The sequence below is a fragment of the Alligator mississippiensis genome, chromosome 11, assembly GCF_030867095.1.
Source record: "Alligator mississippiensis isolate rAllMis1 chromosome 11, rAllMis1, whole genome shotgun sequence".
In the NCBI taxonomy this organism is placed as follows: domain Eukaryota; kingdom Metazoa; phylum Chordata; order Crocodylia; family Alligatoridae; genus Alligator; species Alligator mississippiensis.
In genome coordinates, this window is record NC_081834.1 from 62,867,939 (window position 1) to 62,881,531 (window position 13,593).

Below are 13,593 nucleotides of genomic sequence, written 5' to 3' on the forward strand. Positions count from 1 at the left end.
CTCACACACAACCTTTCCCCTTTGGACGCTGCCCTCTTATTGCTGGCAAGCCCAGGGTTTTTATAGTTCTGGCCTGCCCCGTCCGGTCACCTGACTAGCTGGTCAGGCTCAGCTTTTAACCCCTACTCTGCCAGCAGGCTGTGCCTGGAAAGTTCTAGTCTTAAAGGGACCAATCTGCCCCCTGGTAACAGGGCTATGGTTCCCCGTTACAGTCTGGAATGGGGATGGCTATTAGGGTCCACTCTCTGGAAATCTTTGGGTTCTTTAGTCTGTTGTTTACCGGTTTATGCTTCTTTTCTTGACGAACACCCTCCCTCTTGAAACTGAGAAACTCATTTAACTAGTCCTTAGATCAACTTATTTATTATTCCCCAGGTCTGCCCTCCACCTTACTTCAGCCTTTACAAAATTAATTCCCTTGGAGGCTCTGGGATAAATGCTGCAAGGCTGTTTCTAAACACAAATCAATCTCCTCTGCACTTCTTCATCCCAGCTGCAATTCATTCACACTGATAAAGTCAATTCCTGCATAGTCCTTAATCATGAACTCCAATTCATTCAAATTTCACAAAATGATCACTCTTTTGGCACTGTGTTGTAATTTTGTTAGGCTGCATAAAGCAGTCTTGCACCCTTCTTTCTCTTCTCCTTGGGCTCACTGGGCAAATCCTTCTTTTGCCTCCTTTCACCATGGCTTGGCACTAAACCCCACCCCTCTCATCAGGGTCCATCCTGCCATCATTCTACTGGTCTCTGCCTACTGTCCTAGGGAATGTCTCCAGCCTTGCCCCATCTCTAGGGTGCCAGGAGCAATCCTCACTGTCCCACCATCTTCTTTACTTAACTTTCCCAGAAGTGGTTCTGATCTTCATTCAAGGCTCATCCAGGCCTCCATGACTCCCACTAGTTTGGCTGCGTGGATCTTCTTCCACCCCAGTCTGCAGAGCTGTTTTTCCCACTTCAAACACTGAATGCTGAACCCCCATCCCGCATCTTCTTTAAATGGTCTGCTCCACCTTCCAGGCCAATGACAGTAGGCTTCCTGGAGCATGTGGTCCCATGCCCATCTCCTGGGTTCTCCTCTTTCCTGGCACACTGGGGATTTGCTGCTCTCATGAATCCACCCCTAGTAAGTCACACACTTGCTTGGCCAGTGCCACGGGTCTGTAGCAGAGGCTTGATGCCAGCCCCTTCTAGAAGTCGGTATCAGGAGCTCTGGGAAGATCAGCAACTTTTGGAAAATGTCCTTTGTGAAAGGACCAGACAAGGACCCCACAGATTTTGAGCCTTGGAGATGGGTTTTCCCTCCTTGGGTGGGTCCCTGTATGGCAGGGCTTAACTCTGGGTGTGGGCAAAAGCTCCATGGTTCTGCTTCTGGGGTTGGACCCAAAACTTCCCCCTGGGCTAAATTCACCATCTACACATTAGGGGTCCCCAACATGTGCAGATCCATCCAGTCAATGGCCAAGGTACAAGGCTGGGTTCTCTGCTCTGGAGATGGTGAACCCTGGGTTGCCCTATTTCCAGCATCATCCAAATTTCCCAAGGCCTGCCATGGGGCCAGGGCAGGTGCTAGGGAATCCTTCAGCCCATCCCCAGGCACTGGCTCTGATGCAGGAGGACAAAGTGTGTGGTGGAGCCCTGCTGAGCTTGGCTCTGCCCGGAGGCAGATGCTGCTGCTCAGGCCTGATGCTAACTGGTTCTCCTGCCCAGAGGCTGTCCCATCCCTGGTGCTGGGGCAGTGTCCTGGGGGATTTGATACTCAGAGCTGGGCAGAGAAGTTCTCAGTTTGGGAAGAACTGATGGCTTCTCAACTCTTTCTCCTGCATAGCAATGGGGACAGGTCAAAGCCTGGGGGTCAAAAGTCACTGAGATGCAGCTCTGCTGGTGATGCTCACAATGCTTTGGATCCATGTGTCTCATTGCATGGAGCCCCTAGGTGAACAGAGACCTGTTACCCCCCTCCCCTCAAGAGCATTTTCCTGGGCAAGGGCTGAGGGTGCTGGGGGATGGGTACCTATAGACCCTGCTAGGGAGACACCAAAGGGGCAGGAGGTCATATGGGGTCAGAAGGTTCGCACTGGTGGAGCAGAGGCAGGGGAGAGATGGATGGGGGCACCAGGGGTGAAGGGCTATGCTGAGCATCAAGGGGTGCAAGGGGAAATACAGGGGTCATGGGGAGCCACCAGGATACTTGGGATCATCAACACCTTTTGGAGAATGTAGTCTTTTATGAAAGGACCTGCAGAGCAGCACACCACCAAGTCTGAGCCATGGAGATGGGTCTCTTCTCTCTGGGTTGATCCATTTGGGGGAGGGCTCATCTTGTTGTGGGGGGAGGGGAGGAAGCTCCATGGTTCTGCCTCTGGGGCTGAATCCAAACCTTTCCCCTGGACTAAATTTACCATCCACTCCTGATTCTGTGGTGGTCCAGGGTGTTGCCATCCCAAACAGTCTTGAACTTCAACTCAGACCTTTGTTTCCTGTGCACAATTGCCCCACAGGAAACACTTCAACACAACCCAGTCCACACTCAACATCAGTCATCCACCCAGTCCATTAAAGGTAACTTATGGTGCTGAATCCTTCCCAGTTCTCTTCCTCAGGGGTCTGCAGCCCCATTCTCAGCTCTCAGTGCATCACTTCTGGCTTTCAGCTCTCAGGAACCTGACCCTGTTCTCTCAGGTCTCTCTACCCCCTTTAGGTCCCTCTCTCTCAGGTCTCCCTCTGGGCATCTCTCTGTCCCCAATTCCATCTAATACTGTATCCCCCTCTTCTTCTGACTCCTTTCCCCCAGAAGCCAAACTCTGCTCCCTAGGGCAATTGTGGGGTTAGGCCCAGCCAGGGGCTGTGTTCCTGAACAGGCATGTCCTGCTTAGCAGGAAGTGGCACTGGGATGTCCCTGTAGCTGAAGCTTATGCTTCTACTGTCTCTTGTGGATGAGCATCCCTTTGGAATGAGTGGGGTGTCTTCATGCCCCTTCATGAAGTTTGTGGAACACAAAAAACACAGCCCCTTCCCTGAAGCCCTTGGCTGTCTGTGTCCCAGCCTCCCCCTGCAGTCTTAGGGGGCTCAACTTGCCCTTTCCCACTCTTACATCAACCATGGGTCCAGGTGTCCAAGCCTCTGTATTGCAGGTGACTTTGACCTCCCTGGTACCCTGCATAGCTAGCTGGGTGCACAGGGCCAGCTAGGCCTGAGGGAATCCCTATCCTTCAACCATCTCTTCTCTTGGGGGTACTTGTCCTGGGCACAATGTTATGTCTCAGCTCTGTGTTCTTGGGGCACAGGACACAGTCTGTCTGACTCACAAAAGAATTCCCCCTCCCTCCCCTCCTCTACATAAACAAAACTGATTAAGATGCAGTGGGAAACACACCCAAGACCCTCCAGATCAGGGTGACAAGAGTGAAACAACTGCCCTAGGTCTCATTTGCATCTGAGATGGAACCAGATGCCCATTCATTTACATGGGAGATGGAGGACAGAAAGCCTGAAGCAGACACTGCAGTGAATTCTGGGACCAGAGAAGCAGGGGAGTGCGGCATGATGGGGAATCTGTGCTCCAAATGCTAATCAACCCATGTTCACACACACCCAGCTCAGAATTTATCAGACCAGTTGTAATCTGGATTTACAAAGGACTTCCCCGCCCCCCAGACACACACACACCTCTAAGTTTACCAGGCATCTCGGGCCATACATTCCCCGGTCCCAGTATAGGAGGCCTATTTAAACTTGATTGACTAAAACTTGGTTGCCGGGTTAGGGAATGCTGAGGCAAGAGACCGAGTCCGAGGGGGTATGGGCAACATTTGAACCATGGTTAAGAGTTCATCACAATGTCCAGCCCATTGAAGCCCTAATCATAGGTGTTGCCATACTTTTCCCGAGACGACTGGAAGTCCTCTCCATAAAAGGTTATGAGCACCCCAATAATTGCCTTAAGTCTATTAAAAGACTATAGTAAGATCTGGAAAAGTCATGCTAAGCTGAGGCTTGTTCACAACAAGTAAAAATCCAAAATCCTGATGCTGCAAGCTATCTATTGTTTCTGAAGAAACCATGAGATATCCCATCAGTATATCTGCTATCCATAGGAATTTCAAGCTGGCTCCCAAGTGTCTGGTTACTCCCTAACCTGATTTGTTTCCTGATTATCAATCAGTTTCTTGAGACGTTCCAAACCAGATAACCCCTTGTCAAGAGAAAAGAAAGTGATTTACACTATTGAGAGTGCTTTGAAGCAGCTGAACTGAGGGTATAAAAATCTGTAGAAAGCAGCAGTGTGTGTGCTTCAAGAAGAAAACTCGTGTGCTGACACCATCCCCTGTTGTTCTTGGGACGCTGGAAGAACAGATCATCTCCCTTCAAGGACTGTGCCTGTCAGCTTTGCAGCCCGAGTACCTTGGACTGGTGAGATCCCAGTGCTCTCTCTCTCTTTTCTCTCTAGGCATAAATTTCTGAACCTGAACTGTAGTAATTAAGCTTGAGCTAAGTTTCCCCAAATACTTAGTGAAACCAGGGTAGTGTTGTAATTGTTTGTGTTTGTTTTTTTTTTGCATGTCTATTACTACTAGTACCGTTATATATTTCATATGCTTAGCAATAAATAACTTTTATAGTCAAACTGGTAGTAACTGGGTATATTTTCCTTCTCTGCTTCTCTTTCCTCCCGTGCTCTGCAGCAACACTTCTTTTACCTAAGCTGAAGATCCCTGTGAAGCCCAAAAATACTGTGAGGTCTGCTCATCAAGAGGCCAAAGATTGGAACGTGCTGAGTTTTAAAGACATAAAGGGATCAGCTTGTACAGGCTGATTGACCCAGTTTGACTCAGACGTGCCCTTATGAACTGAATGCTGGCCTGTGAGGGTGTCAGCTGGACACCCAGCCGGATTCAGAGGGATTCTGTTCACCCGTGTGCTTGTGTCTGGCTGCAGTGTATTGTTGCTCTGATGAACTGATTCTTGGTATATGAGGGTGTCAGCCTGTCCATGCTGAACAACCCAGCCGGGTCAGACGTGTCACGTTAATTTGTGTGTGTTTGTGTGTATGACTGATTTGGGGACTGGAAGAACCCAGTCCCACTGAGACTGAGTCCTGCAAGGTAGCTCCATTGGGGGCGAGGGCTTGCAGAAGGGAGATATACAGCTCCATATAGTAACACAAGCAGCACATTGACAGAATTACCAAGACCCTAGAAACATGTCCCTAATAAATGAGCACACCCTAAAGTAATGGGCAAATCTGGTAACAACAAGGTCAGGCAGCCACAGAGAGATCAAGGTGGGGAGGGGACATGTGCAACTCTCCTTTGTGCAGACAGCAGGGGCTGGGAGGGACCTACTAATGGGATACATTCCTGTGCTAAGGAGGCTGAAAGCAGGGAGATCAACAGCCCAGAGGACAAACAGCAACAGCCCAGAGGTGGACAAACTCCCACCAGACAGCGTTAACCATGGATGTGACTCAGGGGAAACTGGGACATATGGGGTCCTGCCTTTGCAATCTGATCCCAGTGACCAAACACCTGTTGCCCAGTGGGGAGAAGTCAGGGATTTGGGAACCATCCAGGCATCATGAAGTGGTGGCTGGGGAGATAAGCCAAGGGAGCCCTGGGGTGGTTGAGCCCTGGAGATGGGGCTTCCCCCCTTGGATGTGTCCTTGGGAGCAAAACTTAGACTCATCTATGGATATGGACCCTGGTCTCCTCCCCTACATCTAGCTCCATCCAGCTGCTATGGGGTTGGTGCAGGTGCTGGGGAGTCCTGCAGCCTAGCCCTAGGTACTAGTTTTTTTGCTGTAGCAGGGAAAAATGTGGAGCAGAGCTCTGCTGAGCCTGGCTTTGCCTGGTGACAGATGCTGATACTCAGACCTTAAGGTGACTGGTCCGCTTGGTTGGGGCAGCCCAATCCCTGGGTTTGGAACAGTGTCTCGGTGGAGCTGATGCTGAGTTGGGCAGAGAAGTTTTCATTTTAAGGGGAGTCAGTGGGTTGTCAGAGGGGACAGGTCAGAACCTGGAGGTTGGGAGCTGCTGGGTTGGGGCTCTGCTGGTGACTGTTGGTGCTGAGAAACCACATTGCTCACTGCATGGAGTCCCTTGGTGAGCAGAGACCTGTGATCTGTGGGGAGACCTGTCCTGGGTAGGTGATGAGGGTATTTGGGGATGAAGGGCAGGAAGGGAAGTGTGGCCAGAAGGTTTACATTGATGGAGCAGGGTCCCCCATGGGGTGTGGCTGGAGGTAGATATGGGGAGCAGGATCACAGTGGTGCTGCAGGGGATGGAGTTGGGCAGAGGCAGCAGGTTTCCTTGGTTTGAGGTCAAGATAGCATGATCTACAGCTTGCCAGCCAGTGCTGCTCGCAACAACACCCAACATCATCCGTGAGCTTGCTTAGGCAAAAACTATATTGGTGCATCCCTGCAGTGATGTGCAGTGTTGCTGCTGCTGCAACCTTAGCAGCCACCACAAATGGCTCATGTTCTGGGAACCATTTATACATATGCTGAGCAACCCTCTGGTGGTGGTTTTTCTGATCTAGAAACTCAGTAAGGTTTTCAACTGAGTAACCAACACAGGGAGGTTCCTCAGACGTAGGAACAGGTTCCGCCTTTGGTGTGGGGATGCTTTCTATTGAGAGGGGCACCTTAGCTGAATCAGAGGACACCACCTCCTGAGGCAGGATATCTGTTAACTCGTTCTCAGAGGCAGAGTCAAAATCTGACCCCGAGGAGGAGGAGCTGTGCATGTCAGCCACTGAGAGCCTCTGAGCCCCGGGAGGAGCATGTGACCCCTTACCAGGATTCTCAGCATCAGGCCCTGTGGGAGCAGCGTCCGCCAAGGAGGGCTGCGGGGGGGGGAGGTGGGAAAAATCAGTCTCTGATCTCTTGGGTGGGACACTCTTGCGGGCCAGGCACTACTTGTGGCTCCCAGAGGGTCCAACCTCCATATCAACCTCTTCATTTTCAAGGAGCTGAGAGGAGGGGAGAGGGCCATTGGACTCCACCACCACTTCCTCTACCCCCAGGTCACCCCCAAATACCACAGAGTCTGGGGTGGGGGGTAGGGGATGCTGGGGAGGCAGGCAGAGAGGGAGGGCCCTGCTCACTAACCTCAGCTCCCCAACAATTTGTGGGGAGGTCTTGAGGGGATAATGAGGCCTTTTTAGGAGACCCTTTTTTTTCTGGGATTTGCCCTTCCCATCAGGAGGGACCAAATCCTCCCCTGATGGGGGAGGAAAAGGGGCAGCCGGGTCCATCACCACAGAGCTGGCTGACTCTGATGAAATGAGGAGCAATTGGGAGGAAGGCTCTTTCCCACCACCCGACGGAGCTGCCGTACCAGTGCTGTATGAGTCACCATCGGGTGCAGCTGCAGGTGGCTCCGCTGTGGCCGGCTTCTTTGGGCACTGGGTAGCCAGGTGGGATCTGCTACCACAGTGAAAATATGAGGTGTTCTCAGTGGTAATGCTGCCCATCAAACAGGAAGGACATGGAGTGGGGCAAACCCTGACCCTCTCTGTTGAGAAGCATAAACAGCTGCCTTTTAAAGGACAGGATATGCCAGAGCTCAGGGACCTTGCTGTCAAGCAGCAGTCTATGGACTGGCCCTGTAACCATGCCGTAAGTGTGAAGGCAGTTAATGAGGTCATCATCTGATAGAAATGGCATATTCAAGGGTAGCACATGAATGTCTGTTGTGGCTAGGGGCATTGCAAGGCAAAAAACACCCCTGACAGAGCCATCTGCTACCACAACCTCATGCACTAAAGCCGGGGAGCCGAGGAAGATGATGGGGACTGAACTCACTTGGGAGGCAGGGAGGACATGTTTGCAGCCTATGAGCCCCCCCAAAGCAGCAGCACACTCCTCCTCTCCAAATGGAGGGAGAGACATGAAGCCGGAGACCAAATCTACAGTCCAGAGGGGGTGAAGCCCCAGCAGTGAAGCAGTGAACAGCTGGGAAGCTGTCTCAGCCATTCCAGCAAAAAAAAGGGTTAACCCTGCAAGGAACCGGAGGGGTGGAGGGTGGCAGCCCCCTGCCACACAAACAAAGAAGCTGGAAACAAGCAAACAAGCTAACCCCAAGGGGAGGTATAAGGTAGGCAATGTGGCAGAAAAGGGAAGGGAAAACAATGAACAGCAGATCAGCTGCAGGGAGAGGGAGGGAAAACAAAATACAACCTGAGGGGGGGAGAGGGGTGACTGCAGGCAAAAGGACTTAGCAAAAGGGGAAAAAAGGCAGGGAAAAGTAATGAAAAGTTGGGGGCTGCTGTGGGAAAGGGGTCAGACTGTTTGGGGGAGGGAAAACAGAGCCAGAGAAGGAGAAAGGTTCACAGAGAGAAGGTCTCAGAGCTCTGACCAAACACTTGTGTCAGCGACTACTTTGAAAGAAAGAAAGGAAGAAAGAAAGACAATGACTTTGACTTTTAGAAATGTTTATTCCAGGGAGGGTGACAAGTGGGGGGCAGTAAAGACCCTATACAAGTTGGCCTGAAGGTCTGGGTCATGGCTCGTGGCCTGCAAGGCCTGCCTGCACACTCTAGGCAAACAAACAAAAGAACAAATAAATACATACAGTTCTACAGCGGGGACACCCGGGGGGCCTCAGGACATCAGGGGTCGGCCCAAGGTCTCGGCTCGCTGGACCCACCCCTGCATCCTGATCAGGTGGTGGCATCACAGCGCAAGGAGCAAGCATCCCCCCTCGACTCAGCACAGCGCCCCCCTCGATGGCTCACCATTCCTCAAATGTGGGCACCATCTGCCAGAGGACCTCATGCTTGAACTGAGAAGTGGGCCCGCACCAGCACACAGAAAAGCTGCAGGGCATTATCCATCCTGGTCCTGGGGAGCTGGTTTCGCTGGCTTTTCAGGGTGGCCATCTTGGCCTGGCCCACCAGGAAGTTGGCCAGGCTGACTGTGCTCTGCTCGGTCACCTGGTACGGGAAAGAGCAAATGTATGTATCCTCTGAAAAGTCCTAGCCCAGCGCCCGAAGCGGTGCCCTGAGAGTGGCAAAGAGTGGCTGCAGCCAGGGGCACTTGAGGAAGGCATGAAAAACGCTCTTTTCCACTGCCCCTGGGCAGAAGGGGCTGGCTGTCAAGGCCACCAGGTCTAGCTGGTGCACAAAGGTGCCAGTGGCCAGGATGCCGTGCACCAATATCCCCTAGAGGTCACTGGTCTTCTTGGTGGTGGGCCCCTTGTACAGTGCGCACCACATTGGGGTCTCAGGCAGTGCCAGGCACCGCCACCACAGTGTCAGGGTGGCCAGCCAGCACCTGAGCATGCCAGGTTCACACCACCCACATGTAGAATCACCTCTGGGGCAGTGTGCCAAAGGGGCAGCCTGTGTTGCTTCAGGGGAGCAGGAGGAGCCTCAGTAGCATGTTGGGCTGGTCAGCCAGCTCACTGGCCACCACTGGAATGACTGGCAGTGGTGGGACATTGTCGCCTGCAGCGTCTAGGGCAGGGAAGATCTGGTGACCCTGGAGGTAGCTTTCTAGGGCAGCCTCCACCTTGATCAGGAGAGTGGCTCTAACAGCCTGAAGAAGCCAGCCTGTGGTGTGGATGGAGCGCAGGGCCAGGCAGGCAGCCAGGGCCTTGGCTGACAGCCAGCCCGACTGAGTGGGGTCCAGGAGGTGCCCCAGGCATGTGGTGTGCTCCTCGATGAGGGTGGCCATGAGGCTGGCAGAGGCCAGACTTGGCACAGCATGCTGCAGGGCCAGGTTGTAGACCTGGGGCTCCTGAAGCAGCTGCGGGAACTGCCTGCCAGGCCTGCACCATGCTGTAGTAGAATGGGGGAAGGACCTCCCTGTTCAGGAAGGTGAGGTCCAGCATGAACAGCTCCTGGTCAAAGCCGAGGCTCCCCACATGGTGCAGGAACCGGTATGCCAGCTGCCACCACAGGAGGTGGCCCTCGGCATACAGGAGCCACTGGAGGGCTTCCAGGTGGTAGGCAGCCACCCTGCTGGTGAGGTCAATCGAGCCCTGGTCCCCCTCAGTGGTGGGCAGATAAAGGGCAGCTTGCAGGAGCCAGTGGTGTCCATCCCAAAGAAGTCCACTAGGAGCTGCTGCAGCCTCTCAAGCATCTCCGGTGGGGGCTCCAGCACAGTACAGCGGTGCCAGAGGGTTGCTGCCGCTAGGTTGTTGGTAATGAGGACCCGGTCACAGTTGGAAAGGATAGGCAAGCGCCAGCCTTGCAGGTGGGCCTCCACTCCCTCCACCAGGTCGTCCCAGTTGCCAGTCCACGTCCCGAGCAGGAGAGTATCACTCTTGCCCCAGTTGATGCAGGCTGACAAGGAGAGTTTGTAGGTGCACTGGCAGTCCACCAGGGCCTGCACATCCTCCTGGCTGCCCAGAAAGATTGTCATATCATCTGTGTACGCCGTCAGCTGGATTGTGGGGGGCGATGGTTGGGCCCAGTGGCCATGGGAGGGCTAAGCCAGTAAGGTGATGTTGCAGAATGGGCAGCAGCAGTTCGGTGTACAGGGTGTACAGCATGCCCGATGAGGGTAGCCCTGGCAGATGCCCTGACACACTGGGAACGGGCCTCGCAGCACGCCATTCACCTTGAGCAGGCTGGTGGCATCATGGTACAGGACCCAGAGTGCTGCAATGAAAAGAGACCTGAAGCCAAAAGCCTTGAGGGTCCTGAGCAGGTCCTGGTGGTCAATCTGATTGAAGGCCTTCTCCTGGTTCAGAGAAACCAGGCTGACTTCCAGGCCAAAGAGCTCTGCAGCCATGAACAGATTGTGCAGCAGAACATGTTGTCCTGGATGGTCCTGCCTGGCACACAGTAGCTCTGCTTGGGCCTGATGACAGAGGCCAGGATAGCGCAGAGCTGCTTCACCAGTGCCTTCACCAAGATCTTATAGTTGGCACACAGAAGGGAGATGGGCCGCCAGTTCTTAAGGCAGCTGAGATCCCCTGTCTTGGTCAGCAAAGTGAGCACTGCTTGGTGGCAGCTGGTTGGCAGGGTCCTGTTGGTGAGGTTGTTGCAGAAGGCACAGAGGAGGCTGGGACCAAAGAAAGGCCAGAAGGCTTTGTAAAATTCCACAGGCAGTCCGTCAAGGCCCAGGGCCCTGCCCAAGGCAAGCCCCTGCACAGCAGCCTTGAGCTCTGCCAGAGAGAGCTCATGCTCCAGGGTTTTGGCCTGCAAAGCACAGAGGCATGGCAGGTCCTTATGCAGTTGCTGAGCGGCCTCCGGGCAGGTGGGGTCAGCTGCAAATACCTCCCAGTAGAAGGCAACGGTATGCCCCCGCACTTTGCCTGGGTCCATGAGCAGCCATCCCTCTGGGGTCTTGAGATGGTCCAAGGTCTTTGCCACAGCCTGCTGCCTCTACAGGCCAAAGAAGCTGGTCAGGGCGTCAGTCTCCACCAGCTCCTGGCAGTGGGCATGCACCCTTGCACTGTGGGTCACGCCCTCTGCCAGCTTCTGCAGGCATTTCTTGTAGGTCTGGAGGCTCTTGAGGAGCACTGCATCATTACCAGTGTGGAGCAGGGCTGCCTCGAGCTCTGCCACATCTTCCTCCAGCTCCTGGGTGCAGCAGCGGCTCTCACTTGCCGTCAGCTTGGAATACTGTTGGCAGAATGCCTGGATCTGGATCTTCCCCACATACCACCACAGCCCCCAGGAGGACTAATCTGCTCGCTCAGCCTCCGAGCTCCTCCAGAGGTGGGCAAAACAGTCCTAGAAATGGGTTTTGTGCAAGGTTCTTATCCTTCGCTAGCTGCAGCTAGCTTCCCATCTGCCTCTGGGCATGCTGCCAGCCTGTCTTTCCTTCTACACCTTGTTAGTAATTAATAAGTTGCTAATTAAGGCAAGAGGCTGCCCATTGTTGCACCCCAATGTTAGGGGGGTGTCCGTGGCTCTTTTCCACCCCTACACTGTGGCCCAAGCCTCGCAGATGGCATCTCAGGCAGTTAGCTAAACCCTCGCTTTGCCCATTAGCTGTGGCCTCCAGCTGTGGGGACCTTTAGCTTCCATAAGCCCTGGACCCATCTCAGGCCCAGTCAGGACCCCAAGCTTCTGTGCTTATTGTGGGTGTCCCTCATGGTGGGCACCTGGCCCTTTTGATCCTTAGGTCCTGGCCCCAGCATTGACCAGTCGAGTCCCTCAGCAGGGTCTTCACCTCCTGCCTGCACTTAGAGTGGGGTTCCCCATTTCCAGCTCAGGTGCTCCTGGGAGCATGCCTGGCCCTGCGGGGTCTCTCCCCAGATGGCTCAGGTGCTTCCAGAAGCTTATCTGGCCTATACTCCTCCTTAGATGTTATTCAAAGCACACACCATGACAGGTGCTCCAGGGTCTTGTGGGGACTCTCACTTCCCCCCTGGAGCAGCAGGTCATTGTGCTTGGCTATGGATGTTGCTCTCTATCTACCCAAAGGTGAGGGCTGGGGTTAAGGCACCCCTACTTGGCTCTCACCAGGGTGGTCACTGGTCTGGCATTTCCTGGGCTCCCACGCCACTGAGAGCCCCACCAAGCCACCCACTTCCAGCAGGGTGCAGTTTTAGGTCATGCCCAGGGTCAGGAGCCTCCTAACCATCCACTACAGTCCTGCCATTCCCTCCAGGATGATAGCTGCAGCCTTACAACCAGGCAGTGTTGCTGCCACCTCTGCCAGCAGGAAACTGATCTGATTATAAAGGCAGCTGGGAATCTAAAATGGCTGCCACAATCAGGCACCTGCTGGCAGCTTAGGTCAGGCCTTTAAAGTGGCAGGCACCTACAGTGCCCTGCCACAGGTGTCTTGTAGCAGGCTGATGTTGAGGCACCAGTAAGGGGCCTGTGTGGGTGCCCTGCTGGGCCGGCTGAGTTCACAGCAGACCAGGGCATGGTCTGAGAGGCCTGATGGGATGATGCAGCTGTTGCGCAGTAATGGCAGGTGGTGCTGGGCAATGTAGAGGTGGTTCAGGTGGGCCATGGTGATCCTGCTGGCGCTTATCTTTGCCCAGGTGTACTGTTGTGCATTGGCATGGAGGACCCACCAGGTGTCAACGAGATCTGCCACCTTCAGCATGGCCCACAATTTGCAGGCTGAAGGCAGGTGTGGCTCCAGCCCTGTCTGGTCTAGCCATGTGTCGATGGTGCAATTGAAGTCCCTGCCCATGAGCAGCAGGTCATTGCTTTTGCTGGCATCATGCAGTAGGTCACCCAGGGTCTCTAAGAAGGCTACCCTCTCCCTCCCCTTGGTGGGCACATAGACATTTACAAGGAGCAGGCTCTGGTGTGCCAGGGTGATGTGGACGGTCAACAGCCAGCTGGGGACAACCTCTCGTGCCACCCATGAGTCATACTGCAACTGTGGCAAGAGGAGGGTCGCCACCCCAGCACTGAGGTTGATACCGTAGCTTAGAAACAAGCGGCCTTTCCAGGCAGTGTGCCAGTCGGCTTGATCATACATGTCACTGTGTGTCTCCTGGAGGAAAGCGATTGCCAGCTGCTTCTGCTGCAAACCCTCTGGGATATTGTCTACTTCACTGGGTCCCTGCATCCATTGGTGTTCAGTGAGGCAAATGTAGTAGCAGCCATGAGCAGAATAGAGAGGAAGGATAGGCAGGGTATAGGCAGAGAGCAGGTGATAAAGCAGGG